Here is a 16771-nt window from a genome sequence, read left to right as displayed (position 1 = left end):
CAGGGCCGTCTATGCCACAGAGTCAAATCAACAATAGTAATCAAAAAAATATAATCAAACAAAAATATATAAAAAATGAAAAAAATGAAAAAAATATCCAAAATAGCCCAGTAAAAAATATGAAATCACAAGTCCATATCCAGAGTTCACGTCTGCATTAGAGCCATTTCATTAAGGCATATCATATCTTCACTAGAGATGAGCGCCTGAAATTTTTCGGGTTTTGTGTTTTGGTTTTGGGTTCGGTTCCGCGGCCGTGTTTTGGGTTCGAACGCGTTTTGGCAAAACCTCACCGAATTATTTTTGTCGGATTCGGGTGTGTTTTGGATTCGGGTGTTTTTTTCAAAAAACCCTAAAAAACAGCTTAAATCATAGAATTTGGGGGTAATTTTGATCCCAAAGTATTATTAACCTCAAAAAACATAATTTACACTCATTTTCAGCCTATTCTGAACACATCACACCTCACAATATTATTTTTAGTCCTAAAATTTGCACCGAGGTCGCTGTGTGAGTAAGATAAGCGACCCTAGTGGCCGACACAAACACCGGGCCCATCTAGGAGTGGCACTGCAGTGTCACGCAGGATGTCCCTTCCAAAAAACCCTCCCCAAACAGCACATGACGCAAAGAAAAAAAGAGGCGCAATGAGGTAGCTGTGTGAGTAAGATTAGCGACCCTAGTGGCCGACACAAACACCGGGCCCATCTAGGAGTGGCACTGCAGTGTCACGCAGGATGTCCCTTCCAAAAAACCCTCCCCAAACAGCACATGACGCAAAGAAAAAAAGAGGCGCAATGAGGTAGCTGACTGTGTGAGAAAGATAAGCGACCCTAGTGGCCGACACAAACACCGGGCCCATCTAGGAGTGGCACTGCAGTGTCACGCAGGATGGCCCTTCCAAAAAACCCTCCCCAAACAGCACATGACGCAAAGAAAAAAAGAGGCGCAATGAGGTAGCTGACTGTGTGAGTAAGATTAGCGACCCTAGTGGCCGACACAAACACCGGGCACATCTAGGAGTGGCACTGCAGTGTCACGCAGGATGTCCCTTCCAAAAAACCCTCCCCAAACAGCACATGACGCAAAGAAAAAAAGAGGCGCAATGAGGTAGCTGTGTGAGTAAGATTAGCGACCCTAGTGGCCGACACAAACACCGGGCCCATCTAGGAGTGGCACTGCAGTGTCACGCAGGATGTCCCTTCCAAAAAACCCTCCCCAATCAGCACATGATGCAAAGAAAAAGAAAAGAAAAAAGAGGTGCAAGATGGAATTATCCTTGGGCCCTCCCACCCACCCTTATGTTGTATAAACAAAACAGGACATGCACACTTTAACCAACCCATCATTTCAGTGACAGGGTCTGCCACACGACTGTGACTGATATGACGGGTTGGTTTGGACCCCCCCCAAAAAAGAAGCAATTAATCTCTCCTTGCACAAACTGGCTCTACAGAGGCAAGATGTCCACCTCATCTTCACCCTCCGATATATCACCGTGTACATCCCCCTCCTCACAGATTATCAATTCGTCCCCACTGGAATCCACCATCTCAGCTCCCTGTGTACTTTGTGGAGGCAATTGCTGCTGGTCAATGTCTCCGCGGAGGAATTGATTATAATTCATTTTAATGAACATCATCTTCTCCACATTTTCTGGATGTAACCTCGTACGCCGATTGCTGACAAGGTGAGCGGCGGCACTAAACACTCTTTCGGAGTACACACTTGTGGGAGGGCAACTTAGGTAGAATAAAGCCAGTTTGTGCAAGGGCCTCCAAATTGCCTCTTTTTCCTGCCAGTATAAGTACGGACTGTGTGACGTGCCTACTTGGATGCGGTCACTCATATAATCCTCCACCATTCTATCAATGTTGAGAGAATCATATGCAGTGACAGTAGACGACATGTCCGTAATCGTTGTCAGGTCCTTCAGTCCGGACCAGATGTCAGCATCAGCAGTCGCTCCAGACTGCCCTGCATCACCGCCAGCGGGTGGGCTCGGAATTCTGAGCCTTTTCCTCGCACCCCCAGTTGCGGGAGAATGTGAAGGAGGAGATGTTGACAGGTCGCGTTCCGCTTGACTTGACAATTTTGTCACCAGCAGGTCTTTCAACCCCAGCAGACCTGTGTCTGCCGGAAAGAGAGATCCAAGGTAGGCTTTAAATCTAGGATCGAGCACGGTGGCCAAAATGTAGTGCTCTGATTTCAACAGATTGACCACCCGTGAATCCTTGTTAAGCGAATTAAGGGCTGCATCCACAAGTCCCACATGCCTAGCGGAATCGCTCCGTGTTAGCTCCTTCTTCAATGCCTCCAGCTTCTTCTGCAAAAGCCTGATGAGGGGAATGACCTGACTCAGGCTGGCAGTGTCTGAACTGACTTCACGTGTGGCAAGTTCAAAGGGCATCAGAACCTTGCACAACGTTGAAATCATTCTCCACTGCACTTGAGACAGGTGCATTCCACCTACTATATCGTGCTCAATTGTATAGGCTTGAATGGCCTTTTGCTGCTCCTCCAACCTCTGAAGCATATAGAGGGTTGAATTCCACCTCGTTACCACTTCTTGCTTCAGATGATGGCAGGGCAGGTTCAGTAGTTTTTGGTGGTGCTCCAGTTTTCTGTACGTGGTGCCTGTACGCCGAAAGTGTCCCGCAATTCTTCTGGCCACCGACAGCATCTCTTGCACGCCCCTGTCGTTTTTTAAAAAATTCTGCACCACCAAATTCAAGGTATGTGCAAAACATGGGACGTGCTGGAATTGGCCCAGATTTAATGCACACACAATATTGCTGGCGTTGTCCGATGCCACAAATCCACAGGAGAGTCCAATTGGGGTAAGCCATTCCGCGATGATCTTCCTCAGTTGCCGTAAGAGGTTTTCAGCTGTGTGCGTATTCTGGAAAGCGGTGATACAAAGCGTAGCCTGCCTAGGAAAGAGTTGGCGTTTGCGAGATGCTGCTACTGGTGCCGCCGCTGCTGTTCTTGCGGCGGGAGTCCATACATCTACCCAGTGGGCTGTCACAGTCATATAGTCCTGACCCTGCCCTGCTCCACTTGTCCACATGTCCGTGGTTAAGTGGACATTGGGTACAGCTGCATTTTTTAGGACACTGGTGACTCTTTTTCTGAGGTCTGTGTACATTTTCGGTATCGCCTGCCTAGAGAAATGGAACCTAGATGGTATTTGGTACCGGGGACACAGTACCTCCAACAAGTCTCTAGTTGGCTCTGCAGTAATGATGGATACCGGAACCACGTTTCTCACCACCCAGGATGCCAAGGCCTCAGTTATCCGCTTTGCAGTAGGATGACTGCTGTGATATTTCATCTTCCTCGCAAAGGACTGTTGAACAGTCAATTGCTTACTGGAAGTAGTACAAGTGGGCTTACGACTTCCCCTCTGGGATGACCATCGACTCCCAGCGGCAACAACAGCAGCGCCAGCAGCAGTAGGCGTTACACGCAAGGATGCATCGGAGGAATCCCAGGCAGGAGAGGACTCGTCAGACTTGCCAGTGACATGGCCTGCAGGACTATTGGCATTCCTGGGGAAGGAGGAAATTGACACTGAGGGAGTTGGTGGGGTGGTTTGCGTGAGCTTGGTTACAAGAGGAAGGGATTTACTGGTCAGTGGACTGCTTCCGCTGTCACCCAAAGTTTTTGAACTTGTCACTGACTTATTATGAATGCGCTGCAGGTGACGTATAAGGGAGGATGTTCCGAGGTGGTTAACGTCCTTACCCCTACTTATTACAGCTTGACAAAGGGAACACACGGCTTGACACCTGTTGTCCGCATTTCTGGTGAAATACCTCCACACCGAAGAGCTGATTTTTTTGGTATTTTCACCGGGCATGTCAACGGCCATATTCCTCCCACGGACAACAGGTGTCTCCCCGGGTGCCTGACTTAAACAAACCACCTCACCATCAGAATCCTCCTGGTCAATTTCCTCCCCAGCGCCAGCAACACCCATATCCTCCTCATCCTGGTGTACTTCAACACTGACATCTTCAATCTGACTATCAGGAACTGGACTGCGGGTGCTCCTTCCAGCACTTGCAGGGGGCGTGCAAATGGTGGAAGGCGCATGCTCTTCACCTCCAGTGTTGGGAAGGTCAGGCATCGCAACCGACACAATTGGACTCTCCTTGTGGATTTGGGATTTCGAAGAACGCACAGTTCTTTGCGGTGCTTTTGCCAGCTTGAGTCTTTTCAGTTTTCTAGCGAGAGGCTGAGTGCTTCCATCCTCATGTGAAGCTGAACCACTAGCCATGAACATAGGCCAGGGCCTCAGCCGTTCCTTGCCACTCCGTGTGGTAAATGGCATATTGGCAAGTTTACGCTTCTCCTCCGACAATTTTAGTTTAGGTTTTGGAGTCCTTTTTTTTCTGATATTTGGTGTTTTGGATTTGACATGCTCTGTACTATGACATTGGGCATCGGCCTTGGCAGACGACGTTGCTGGCATTTCATCGTCTTGGCCATGACTAGTGGCAGCAGCTTCAGCACGAGGTGGAAGTGGATCTTGATCTTTCCCTAATTTTGGAACCTCAACTTTTTTGTTCTCCATATTTTATAGGCAGAACTAAAAGGCACCTCAGGTAAACAATGGAGATGGATGGATTGGATACTAGTATTGGATACCTGCCGACTGCCGACACAGAGGTAGCCACAGCCGTGAACTACCGCACTGTACACTGGTTGATAAAGAGATAGTAGTATACTCGTAACAACTAGTATGACACTATGACGACGGTATAAAGAATGAAAAAAAAACCACGGTTAGGTGGTATATATTATAATAATAATACAATTATGGATGGACGGACTGCCTGCCGACTGCCGACACAGAGGTAGCCACAGCCGTGAACTACCGCACTGTACACTGGTTGATAAAGAGATAGTAGTATACTCGTAACAACTAGTATGACACTATGACGACGGTATAAAGAATGAAAAAAAAACCACGGTTAGGTGGTATATATTATAATAATAATACAATTATGGATGGACGGACTGCCTGCCGACTGCCGACACAGAGGTAGCCACAGCCGTGAACTACCGCACTGTACACTGGTTGATAAAGAGATAGTAGTATACTCGTAACAACTAGTATGACACTATGACGACGGTATAAAGAATGAAAAAAAAACCACGGTTAGGTGGTATATATTATAATAATAATACAATTATGGATGGACGGACTGCCTGCCGACTGCCGACACAGAGGTAGCCACAGCCGTGAACTACCGCACTGTACACTGGTTGATAAAGAGATAGTAGTATACTCGTAACAACTAGTATGACACTATGACGGTATAAAGAATGAAAAAAAAACCACGGTTAGGTGGTATATATTATAATAATAATACAATTATGGATGGACGGACTGCCTGCCGACTGCCGACACAGAGGTAGCCACAGCCGTGAACTACCGCACTGTACACTGGTTGATAAAGAGATAGTAGTATACTCGTAACAACTAGTATGACACTATGACGGTATAAAGAATGAAAAAAAAACCACGGTTAGGTGGTATATATTATAATAATAATACAATTATGGATGGACGGACTGCCTGCCGACTGCCGACACAGAGGTAGCCACAGCCGTGAACTACCGCACTGTACACTGGTTGATAAAGAGATAGTAGTATACTCGTAACAACTAGTATGACACTATGACGGTATAAAGAATGAAAAAAAAACCACGGTTAGGTGGTATATATTATAATAATAATACAATTATGGATGGACGGACTGCCTGCCGACTGCCGACACAGAGGTAGCCACAGCCGTGAACTACCGCACTGTACACTGGTTGATAAAGAGATAGTAGTATACTCGTAACAACTAGTATGACACTATGACGACGGTATAAAGAAAGAAAAAAAAATACCACGGTTAGGTGGTATATATTGTAATACAATTATGGATGGACGGACTGCCTGCCGAGTTCCGACTGCCGACACAGAGGTAGCCACAGCCGTGAACTACCGCACTGTACTGTGTCTGCTGCTAATATAGACTGGTTGATAAAGAGATAGTATACAATACATACAACAATATACTACTATACTGGTGGTCAGGCACTGGTCACCACTAGTCACACTGGCAGTGGCACTCCTGCAGCAAAAGTGTGCACTGTTTAATTTTAAATTAATATAATATTATGTACTCCTGGGGGCTCCTGCTATAACAACCTGCAGTGCTCCCCAGTCTCCCCCACAATTATTATAAGCTTTGCCTTTTATACATTGATGTGCAGCACACTGGGCTGAGCTGAGTGCACACAGACTGAGTCACACTGTGTGACTGGCTGCTGCTGTGTATCGTTTTTTTTCAGGCAGAGAACGGATATAGCAGAGAACGGATATATTAAAATAAATAAAAGTTAACTAACAACAACTGCACTGGTCACTGTGGTAAACTCTGTCTGACTCTGCACAATCTCTCTCTCTCTTCTAATCTAATTTCTAATGGAGAGGACGCCAGCCACGTCCTCTCCCTATCAATCTCAATGCACGTGTGAAAATGGCGGCGACGCGCGGCTCCTTATATAGAATCCGAGTCTCGCGAGAATCCGACAGCGTCATGATGACGTTCGGGCGCGCTCGGGTTAACCGAGCAAGGCGGGAGGATCCGAGTCTGCTCGGACCCGTGAAAAAAACATGAAGTTCGTGCGGGTTCGGTTTCAGAGAAACCGAACCCGCTCATCTCTAATCTTCACATCTGATAATGCTGATAAAACATCTTTAGAATAAGCAATCCTGTTTGCCTGGTGCCGGACATAAAGTTACAACTTGATAGTTGAAACATAAATATTCACAGGAACAGTCCACACTCTGGCCTTATCCACAAATGCTGGGGTGACTTCCATATAATAATGAATCATCAAGACCCATTAGTGCAAATATATCCAATGAAAATAGGAGCACTCACCAGTCTTCATAGTATTCTCATTTTTTATTAGCAGCAAGACATCAATAGAGGGGTGTAATCGACGTTTCGGTTCCCAAGTGGAACCTTTGTCAAGATCATAGAGTACAATGAAATGTCCCCTTATAAACCCTAGAGTGACCCTCCCCCTAATTAATACAATTATCATTTATCCAATGATCCACATACATCAAACATAGACAAAATACATATACAGACAATACAACTACAGATATAACATATAAATAAAAGCTGAGATCCATAATTACCGATTAGACACATGGTTCACTAGTACCTGCTAAGTTCAGCGTTGGTCCGCGGCGTGCGTTCCACTGCGTCTTAGACTTCCGGTGTCTGGAACGCAAGTTCCGGACACCTGACCGGAAGTACTCAATATCGTCACACCAGTCTCACGCTGTTTACTGGCTTACAGTGCTCCGGTTTCCATGGAGATCATGCAGCCTGTCAGACAAACTTATAACCCACACAGCATCTTTTCAAATGATTACTGATCTATTATAATCAACTGGTGAGATATTGAGATAGGGAGTAGTATAAGAAAAGGAAACAGTAGTGAACTCAATGTGTCAACTCGGAGAGGTCACATGGAGTCAGCAATACGTGAACTTAGGAAAAGAGTCTAACTATACATAAAGTCTAACTATATATAATATAATCTCTGGACTATTATTCACAAATTAAAGAAAAATAAGGACCTGGGCATGGACGCAGACCGTCCACTCATAGGAGCCACAGAAAGCAAAAAAATATTAAAAAATACAAAAACGAAAAATAAAAAATAAAAAGTATATATAGAACAAATATTAATTCCATATATGTTTGAAGGTTTATTCCAGAAAAATGCCATATTGGATGCCCTCATTCAGGCCCTTAGGGCGTATAGTATCCAGTCGAAAAATCCATGATGCCTCACGTTTGAGCAATAATTTTGCTCTATCTCCACCTCTCTTCAAAGGAGCTATACGGTCTATAATCATACATTTCAATGAAGCCAGGCTGTGTTTTGCCTCAAAAAAGTGCCTAGCAACAGGCTTATCCGAATGTCCCTCATTTAGTGCTGTTCTGATGGATAAACGGTGATTCGCCATCCTTTCGCGGAATGGGCGCACCGTTTTACCCACATACATCAGGGAACATGGGCATGTGAGTGTATAGATGATAAAGTCAGAAGTACAACTCACTCGCTGGCTGATCTTAATCTTTTGTCCTGTATGTGGATGGTGGAAATATTCACCGGAGGTCATGCTCCTGCAAGTTGTGCAATTCACGCATCGAAAACACCCCTTCTTTTGTACTGATAGCCAAGAATCAGATTCTGATCTTAATGGTCTATCCGGCTGCATGAGAATATCCTTTAGATTTCGTCCCCTTCTAAAACTGATAAGAGGCTTAGCTGGTAAATGCTTGCAGAGGTCTGGATCACTTTTAACCACTGGCCAGAGATTTTTTACTGCTCGTCGAACCACAGGACCAGCAGTGTCAAACGTTGTTGTGACCACAAAGGGATTTTGCGGCCTACACTGTTTCTTGGTATTTCCTGTCGAAAAAATCTTGAGAGCTTTTTGTATACAATTATCAATAGTCTGTTGACTATAGCCCCTAGAGGAGAATTTCAACTTCATCTCTTCCATTTGTATCTTTGCTGTGTCGGGTTCTGAGTTATTTCGGAGCACCCGCAAGAATTGTGAAATAGGCATATTCTGTTTAAGTGAGCCTGGGTGATGGCTATCAAAATGTAAAAGAGCATTGCGATCTGTGGACTTCCTGAACAGTCTGTGTCCATACCCAGTCTCTGTGGCATAGACGGTCACATCAAGAAAATTGATCTCACTCCCACTGTACTCCATAGTGAATCTAATTGGAGAGTCTAGGCCATTCAAGTGCTCCAGCATCTTCTGGAGTGCCATCTCGCTGCCTATCCAAACTAAAAATACGTCATCAATAAAGCGACAATAGAAGCCGATACTATCCCCAAACAGCGGGAAGATATGTGTATTCTCATAAGCATCCATATATATATTTGCATACGATGGCGCTATATTACTGCCCATCGCGGTCCCCGCCGTTTGGAGATAGTATCGGCCGCCATACTGAAAGTAATTGCACGTAAGAGTCAATTCTAGCAAGTCTACCAAAAATTCAATCGGTGGAGAGATCATCTGTGCACTGGACAAGGCTCTACGAACAGCCATCAAACCTTCACTGTGTGGTATGACGGTGTATAGAGACACCACGTCCATCGTGACTAGGATCCCCCGTAGCGAAGCTGGAAGTGTACTGATCAAACCCAAAAAATCACTCGTATCCTGTATATAGCTCTTAGTCTTTTTAACATATATCTGAAGAAAACTGTCAAGATATTGGGCCACAGATGAAAATAGAGAGTTCCGGGCCGAGATAATTGGTCGACCCGGAGGTCTCACCAGGGTCTTATGTATCTTAGGTAACAGGTAGAGCATAGGACAAATCGGATAATCAGTTTTCAGAAAGTTTAGTACATCAGAATCAATCCACCCATTGGAAAAAGCAAAATCCAGGCTGCTATCCAGGCGGTTCTTAAAGGGAATTGTGGGGTCTCCCCCCAAGATCCTGTAAGTATCCCTGTCCGATAGCTGCCTCATTGCCTCATTATCATAATCCTTAGTGTCTAATATTACCACCGCGCCCCCCTTATCGGCGGGGCGTATGGTTATCAAAGGATTATCCTTAAGGTCTCTAAGTGCATTCCTTTCCAGTGGACTCAAATTAGATCTAACATGTTTCTGTTTGGTAAGTGATTCTTGTATATTCTGATCCAGTAATCTAGTAAAAGTTTTTATACTAGGGTTCAGTGAGGGTGGATCATATCTACTCTTTTTCTTAAATTGTGTCATAGCACAATCCATTTTTCGTGTATTTTGAAATTTCTCTGTCAATCTGAGCTTCCTACCCAGTTTGTATTTGTCAACTGACCATCTAAAGTTATCAAACTTAGGTGTCGGAATGAAACCTAGTCCCTTCGATAATAAGCTGGTCTCAGGTTCTGATAATTTATGCAAAGATAGGTTAATTACTAATTCTTCTGTGCTTTTGTGGTCTTCTTTTTCTCTTTTGTGTTTGCCCCGCCGAAGGTGGGGCCTTCTACGTTTAAAGCCGCGTTATTGATTTTAGAGCGAGTATTAGCCCTGGGTAGGGGAGGTTTGCCAGATATCTGGGAATCAGAGGAGTCCCTGTCTGAAGATGATAAGCTATCAAATTGAGACTGATTCTGATAACGTCTATTATTTCTTGATCTAAATGTTAGTGAATTATCACTGCCTGTGAGCCATCTATAGACTCTATGGTCCTTATAATCACGTTCTACTTTAGTGAGTTTGGCCCTTTTAAATGTCACCAAATCCTTATGATATTTATCAGTCTGATCTTTAAGTTTACTCAACCACTGTTGTGAAGTATCTGCCTGCAGAACCTCAGTTGCTACCGAGCGTGAATCAGTTAACTCCGTCCTCACTTTCTTCAAATCAACCCCTACCTCTTCTATCACAAGCAAAAGTAAATCAAAGGAACATTTATTCAGGACCGAGCACCATCTGCTACAAAAGGCTGGGTTATTCCTCCCAATCGTGGGGATGTTTTTAATACGGAAACCCCTTGGCAGTTGTTTCTTTCTGTAATAATTGGACAAAAATTGCCCATGTAGCAGAAGGTCCACTTCCTTTTTCTGTAAATTAAGCAGTCTGTGATACAAATCCAATGCACTCTCTGCAGGTAATCGCTCAAAATCACTGAAACCTGATAGTACCCTTTCTGCATCTTCATCAGTTAAAGCTAAGAGTTCATGTTCAGCTGAGAATAGGAGCTCAGTCGACACAATGTTATCCATGTGCCGAGCAAATGGTTAATCACCTCAGTAAGCAAATATTGAACCAATATCACTAAATCAACAGGGCCGTCTATGCCACAGAGTCAAATCAACAATAGTAATCAAAAAAATATAATCAAACAAAAATATATAAAAAATGAAAAAAATGAAAAAAATATCCAAAATAGCCCAGGAAAAAATATGAAATCACAAGTCCATATCCAGAGTTCACGTCTGCATTAGAGCCATTTCATTAAGGCATATCATATCTTCACATCTGATAATGCTGATAAAACATCTTTAGAATAAGCAATCCTGTTTGCCTGGTGCCGGACATAAAGTTACAACTTGATAGTTGAAACATAAATATTCACAGGAACAGTCCACACTCTGGCCTTATCCACAAATGCTGGGGTGACTTCCATATAATAATGAATCATCAAGACCCATTAGTACAAATATATCCAATGAAAATAGGAGCACTCACCAGTCTTCATAGTATTCTTATTTTTTATTAGCAGCAAGACATCAATAGAGGGGTGTAATCGACGTTTCGGTTCCCAAGTGGAACCTTTGTCAAGATCATAGAGTACAATGAAATGTCCCCTTATAAACCCTAGAGTGACCCTCCCCCTAATTAATACAATTATCATTTATCCAATGATCCACCTACATCAAACATAGACAAAATACATATACAGACAATACAACTACAGATATAACATATAAATAAAAGCTGAGATCCATAATTACCGATTAGACACATGGTTCACTAGTACCTGCTAAGTTCAGCGTTGGTCCGCGGCGTGCGTTCCACTGCGTCTTAGACTTCCGGTGTCTGGAACGCAAGTTCCGGACACCTGACCGGAAGTACTCAATATCGTCACACCAGTCTCACGCTGTTTACTGGCTTACAGTGCTCCGGTTTCCATGGAGATCATGCAGCCTGTCAGACAAACTTATAACCCACACAGCATCTTTTCAAATGATTACTGATCTATTATAATCAACTGGTGAGATATTGAGACAGGGAGTAGTATAAGAAAAAGAAACAGTAGTGAACTCAATGTGTCAACTCGGAGAGGTCACATGGAGTCAGCAATACGTGAACTTAGGAAAAGAGTCTAACTATACATAAAGTCTAACTATATATAATATAATCACTGGACTATTATTCACAAATTAAAGAAAAATAAGGACCTGGGCATGGACGCAGACCGTCCACTCATAGGAGCCACAGAAAGCAAAAAAATATTAAAAAATACAAAAACGAAAAATAAAAAATAAAAAGTATATATAGAACAAATATTAATTCCATATATGTTTGAAGGTTTATTCCAGAAAAATGCCATATTGGATGCCCTCATTCAGGCCCTTAGGGCGTATAGTATCCAGTCGAAAAATCCATGATGCCTCACGTTTGAGCAATAATTTTGCTCTATCTCCACCTCTCTTCAAAGGAGCTATACGGTCTATAATCATACATTTCAATGAAGCCAGGCTGTGTTTTGCCTCAAAAAAGTGCCTAGCAACAGGCTTATCCGAATGTCCCTCATTTAGTGCTGTTCTGATGGATAAACGGTGATTCGCCATCCTTTCGCGGAATGGGCGCACCGTTTTACCCACATACATCAGGGAACATGGGCATGTGAGTGTATAGATGATAAAGTCAGAAGTACAACTCACTCGCTGGCTGATCTTAATCTTTTGTCCTGTATGTGGATGGTGGAAATATTCACCGGAGGTCATGCTCCTGCAAGTTGTGCAATTCACGCATCGAAAACACCCCTTCTTTTGTACTGATAGCCAAGAATCAGATTCTGATCTTAATGGTCTATCCGGCTGCATGAGAATATCCTTTAGATTTCGTCCCCTTCTAAAACTGATAAGAGGCTTAGCTGGTAAATGCTTGCAGAGGGCTGGATCACTTTTAACCACTGGCCAGAGATTTTTTACTGCTCGTCGAACCACAGGACCAGCAGTGTCAAACGTTGTTGTGACCACAAAGGGATTTTGCGGCCTACACTGTTTCTTGGTATTTCCTGTCGAAAAAATCTTGAGAGCTTTTTGTATACAATTATCAATAGTCTGTTGACTATAGCCCCTAGAGGAGAATTTCAACTTCATCTCTTCCATTTGTATCTTTGCTGTGTCGGGTTCTGAGTTATTTCGGAGCACCCGCAAGAATTGTGAAATAGGCATATTCTGTTTAAGTGAGCCTGGGTGATGGCTATCAAAATGTAAAAGAGCATTGCGATCTGTGGACTTCCTGAACAGTCTGTGGCCCTCATTCCGAGTTGTTCGCTCGGTAAATTTCATCGCATCGCAGCGATTTTCCGCTTAGTGCGCATGCGCAATGTCCGCACTGCGACTGCGCCAAGTAAATTTGCTATGAAGATAGGATTTTTACTCACGGCTTTTTCTTCGCTCCGGCGATCGTAGTGTGATTGACAGGAAATGGGTGTTACTGGGCGGAAACACAGCGTTTTATGGGCGTGTGGATAAAAACGCTACCGTTTCCGGAAAAAACGCGGGAGTGGCTGGAGAAACGGAGGAGTGTCTGGGCGAACGCTGGGTGTGTTTGTGACGTCAAACCAGGAACGACAAGCACTGAACTGATCGCAGATGCCGAGTAAGTCTGAAGCTACTCTGAAACTGCTACGAGGTGTGTAATCGCAATATTGCGAATACATCGTTCGCAATTTTAAGAAGCTAAGATTCACTCCCAGTAGGCGGCGGCTTAGCGTGTGCAATACTGCTAAAATCGCCTTGCGAGCGAACAACTCGGAATGAGGGCCCGTGTCCATACCCAGTCTCTGCGACAATCAGTAATATCAGTGTCAATTATTTAGATGTGGAAATTTCACTCATAGAGGGGAGAATACGCACGAATTTATACAAGAAACCGACAGATAAAAATACTGTCCTTCATGCATCTAGTTTTCATCCCCCTAATATTAAGTACAGTTTACCATACTCCCAATTTTTATGGGCACATCGCATTTCAGATGATCTGGCCAAAACGGATATTGAAATCATGAGGATGGCTATGGACTTTAAGGCAAGGGGTTACAATTGATCAAATTTGATGGTTACCAAAGATAAAGTTTTGAGCATGAATAGGGAAGAATTATTACTGGCTGGGGTCCCGAAACTAGTTCTATTAAAAGATAAAATTCCATTTGTACAAAGGTATAATTCTCATAGTAGTGAGATTAAGAAAATTACCCATCAGACCTGGTCTATTATTACTTCTGATAGAGACCTGCCCATGTTCAAATCCAATACCTTGCTACCATCATACACACGTAATAGAAATCTTAAGGACTTATTGGTCCATAATGACATTTCTGACAGCAAACCAGAGCCTATAGCTACGTTTTTAACAAGGAAGCCAGGGTGCTATAAATGTGTTGGCTGCACAACATGCAGCTACATGGAGACAGGCCCTTGCTTTCCCCATCCTCAGATGGGCAAGTTCATTAAAATCACCAAAGTCCTTACCTGCACTAGTACACACGTCATCTACTTTATAAGGTGTCCGTGTGGGCTATACTATATTGGCAAAACCTCCAGGCAGTTCCGTGAAAGGATAACAATGCATAGATGGGCCATCAGAGCTGCCTTGGAGGGAGACCAGCAAGCACAACCTGTAGCGTGGCATTTTAAAATGGCAAAACATAATTTGGCATCGCTGAGATATAAGATTATTGATCAGCAACCTGCTAGTATAAGAGGTGGGGATAGTAATCAAGCACTCCTCCGTAGGAAAGCTAGATGGATCCACCGATTAAATACCCTTGTTCCAGTAGGCTTAAATGAGCAACTGGGAGTACGTTGTTTTCTCTAAAGCCAGATGTAAGGGTTAATGTATATTCTCTAATGCATATAATTAATGTTACAAAATGAGCCTGCAAAACTCCAACATTAATGTATACTGGATCGCATGTCACTAATGTTTGTTTACTTTGTTTTGTGTTCATTCTATGTATTTGTGTAGATGTTCCCTAGGCAACCGGCGCTATGACGGGGAAAGGAGCGCACCGCACACGTGGGCGTGTGACGTCATCCGGACTCACCTGGCTGCCGCGCCGTGGGAGCAGAGGAGGTGATGGTGAATGTATAAAGGTAAGGGTTTTACAATGTTTGTATTGTTCTGACGAAAGTTTTAAACAACTGAAACGTTAACAGCAAAGCAGGGGTGTTTGCCTCGTTATTTCTCTACACTTACAAGTCCTCGTGAGTGCCGCCGTCTCTGGACTCATATATATATATATATATATATATATCAAACAGGATGTCCAGCTCTCCCCTCAATAGCCCGTACTGCGCCGGGTGCCCGCATGCAAATTTCATAGAACATCTATAAATGCAGCACTCCTGACGTCTTCAAACAAAGTACACTCGTGGGCACATATTAAGCTGGCAGCATTTCAGTGCCCTTTATTAGCGTGTGCACTTTCATCAGGTTACCTGACAAAAGGGCCACTCTAATAAAGGACACTTAAACGTTGTCAGCTTGATATGTGCCCACGAGTGTACTTTGTTTGAAGACGTCAGGAGTGCTGCATTATAGAAGTTCTATATATATATATATATATATATATATATATAGCGTACTTGGACCAACACTCTCCCTGATAACTAATTAGCCTGATTTCTTGGATTTTATATATATATATATATATATATATCTACAGACCAAACAGCAGCAGTTTCGGACCTCATTTCTGATGAAGGTTGTATAAACCGAAACTGTTGAACCGGCTTCTTGTGGTCTTCTTGTGAGGTCCATGAATGCTGCTGTTTGTTCTGTATATCTACACTGAAAGGCACTTGACGGCACTCCACAGGCTTTTAAATTAGTGTAAATCTGTACCCTAAAGGAAAATCCCACGTCAGTAACTATTAATACAGATTTACACTAATTTAAAAGTCAGCCGAGTGCTGCCTCCTCTTTTCTAGAGAATACCTAATAGGAAAAAAAATCTATCTATCTATCTATCTATCTATCTATCTATCTATCTATCTATCTATCTATCTATCTATCTATCTATCTATCTATTTTATTCATCTGCCTGCCTCTTTTTAAGGGACCCTACTGTCTGAAGTGCCCCGGGCCCCCCATAGCCTTAATCCGGCTCTGTCTGTGGCTTCATGTGAGAGGAGCTTCTCAAAGCTGAAAGTCATAAATAACTATTTGTGATCTACCATGGGACAGTCAAGGCTTTCCAACCTTGCAATACTATCAATTGAAAGTGAGCTGGTAAAAGGCATTGACTTTCATGAAGTGATTCACAGGTTCACAGCTTTGAAGGCCAGGTAAGGAAGGTTTTGATTATTTTGTTGAGATGTTCGCTAAGTGCTAAAATGCTTCTGCATTTGTTATTTCTTATGTTTTTATGGTTTATTTCAAATTAAACTATAGAGATGTGTGCAAATGAATTAGAGATGAGCGGGTTTGGTTTTACTAGGATTTACTCGGATTTACCCGAATCTCCTTATTGGTTATCGGACGTCACATGTTTTGGTTAGCCACTAAGAAAAATCCATAAAAAAAGAAATGTCGATAGTTCTGGCGTAAAGAACCAAGTAAATCCGAACCCGCTCATCTCTAAAATGAATATGTACGATATACTTTGCTGCTTTTAATAATTTTAATATGGTTTGGTATGCTGTTCATGAGAGTTTATTTTGACGTATTCATCCCTATGCCATATTCAGAATCTTGGGTAACACATGAAAAACCTCATTACTTTGCAAACCAGTTTCACAGTCTCAGTTTATGGCCGGTAAGTCATAAAACTGTCAAGTATAATAATTTAGGTCATTAAGTCAAATTTGCATGACTCTTAAATGTTATTACATTTAGGATGTGCATATGATATGGTAATTGAAAGGTATAATGTTAATTTTGCTAGCTGTTTATGTCACTACTATTCCCATTGCATTCAGTGATATA

This window comes from Pseudophryne corroboree, chromosome 7 (genome assembly GCF_028390025.1).
Source record: "Pseudophryne corroboree isolate aPseCor3 chromosome 7, aPseCor3.hap2, whole genome shotgun sequence".
Taxonomy (NCBI): Eukaryota; Metazoa; Chordata; class Amphibia; order Anura; family Myobatrachidae; genus Pseudophryne; species Pseudophryne corroboree.
The sequence above is the reverse complement of the archived record's forward strand: the minus strand, read 5'-3'. Positions refer to the sequence as shown.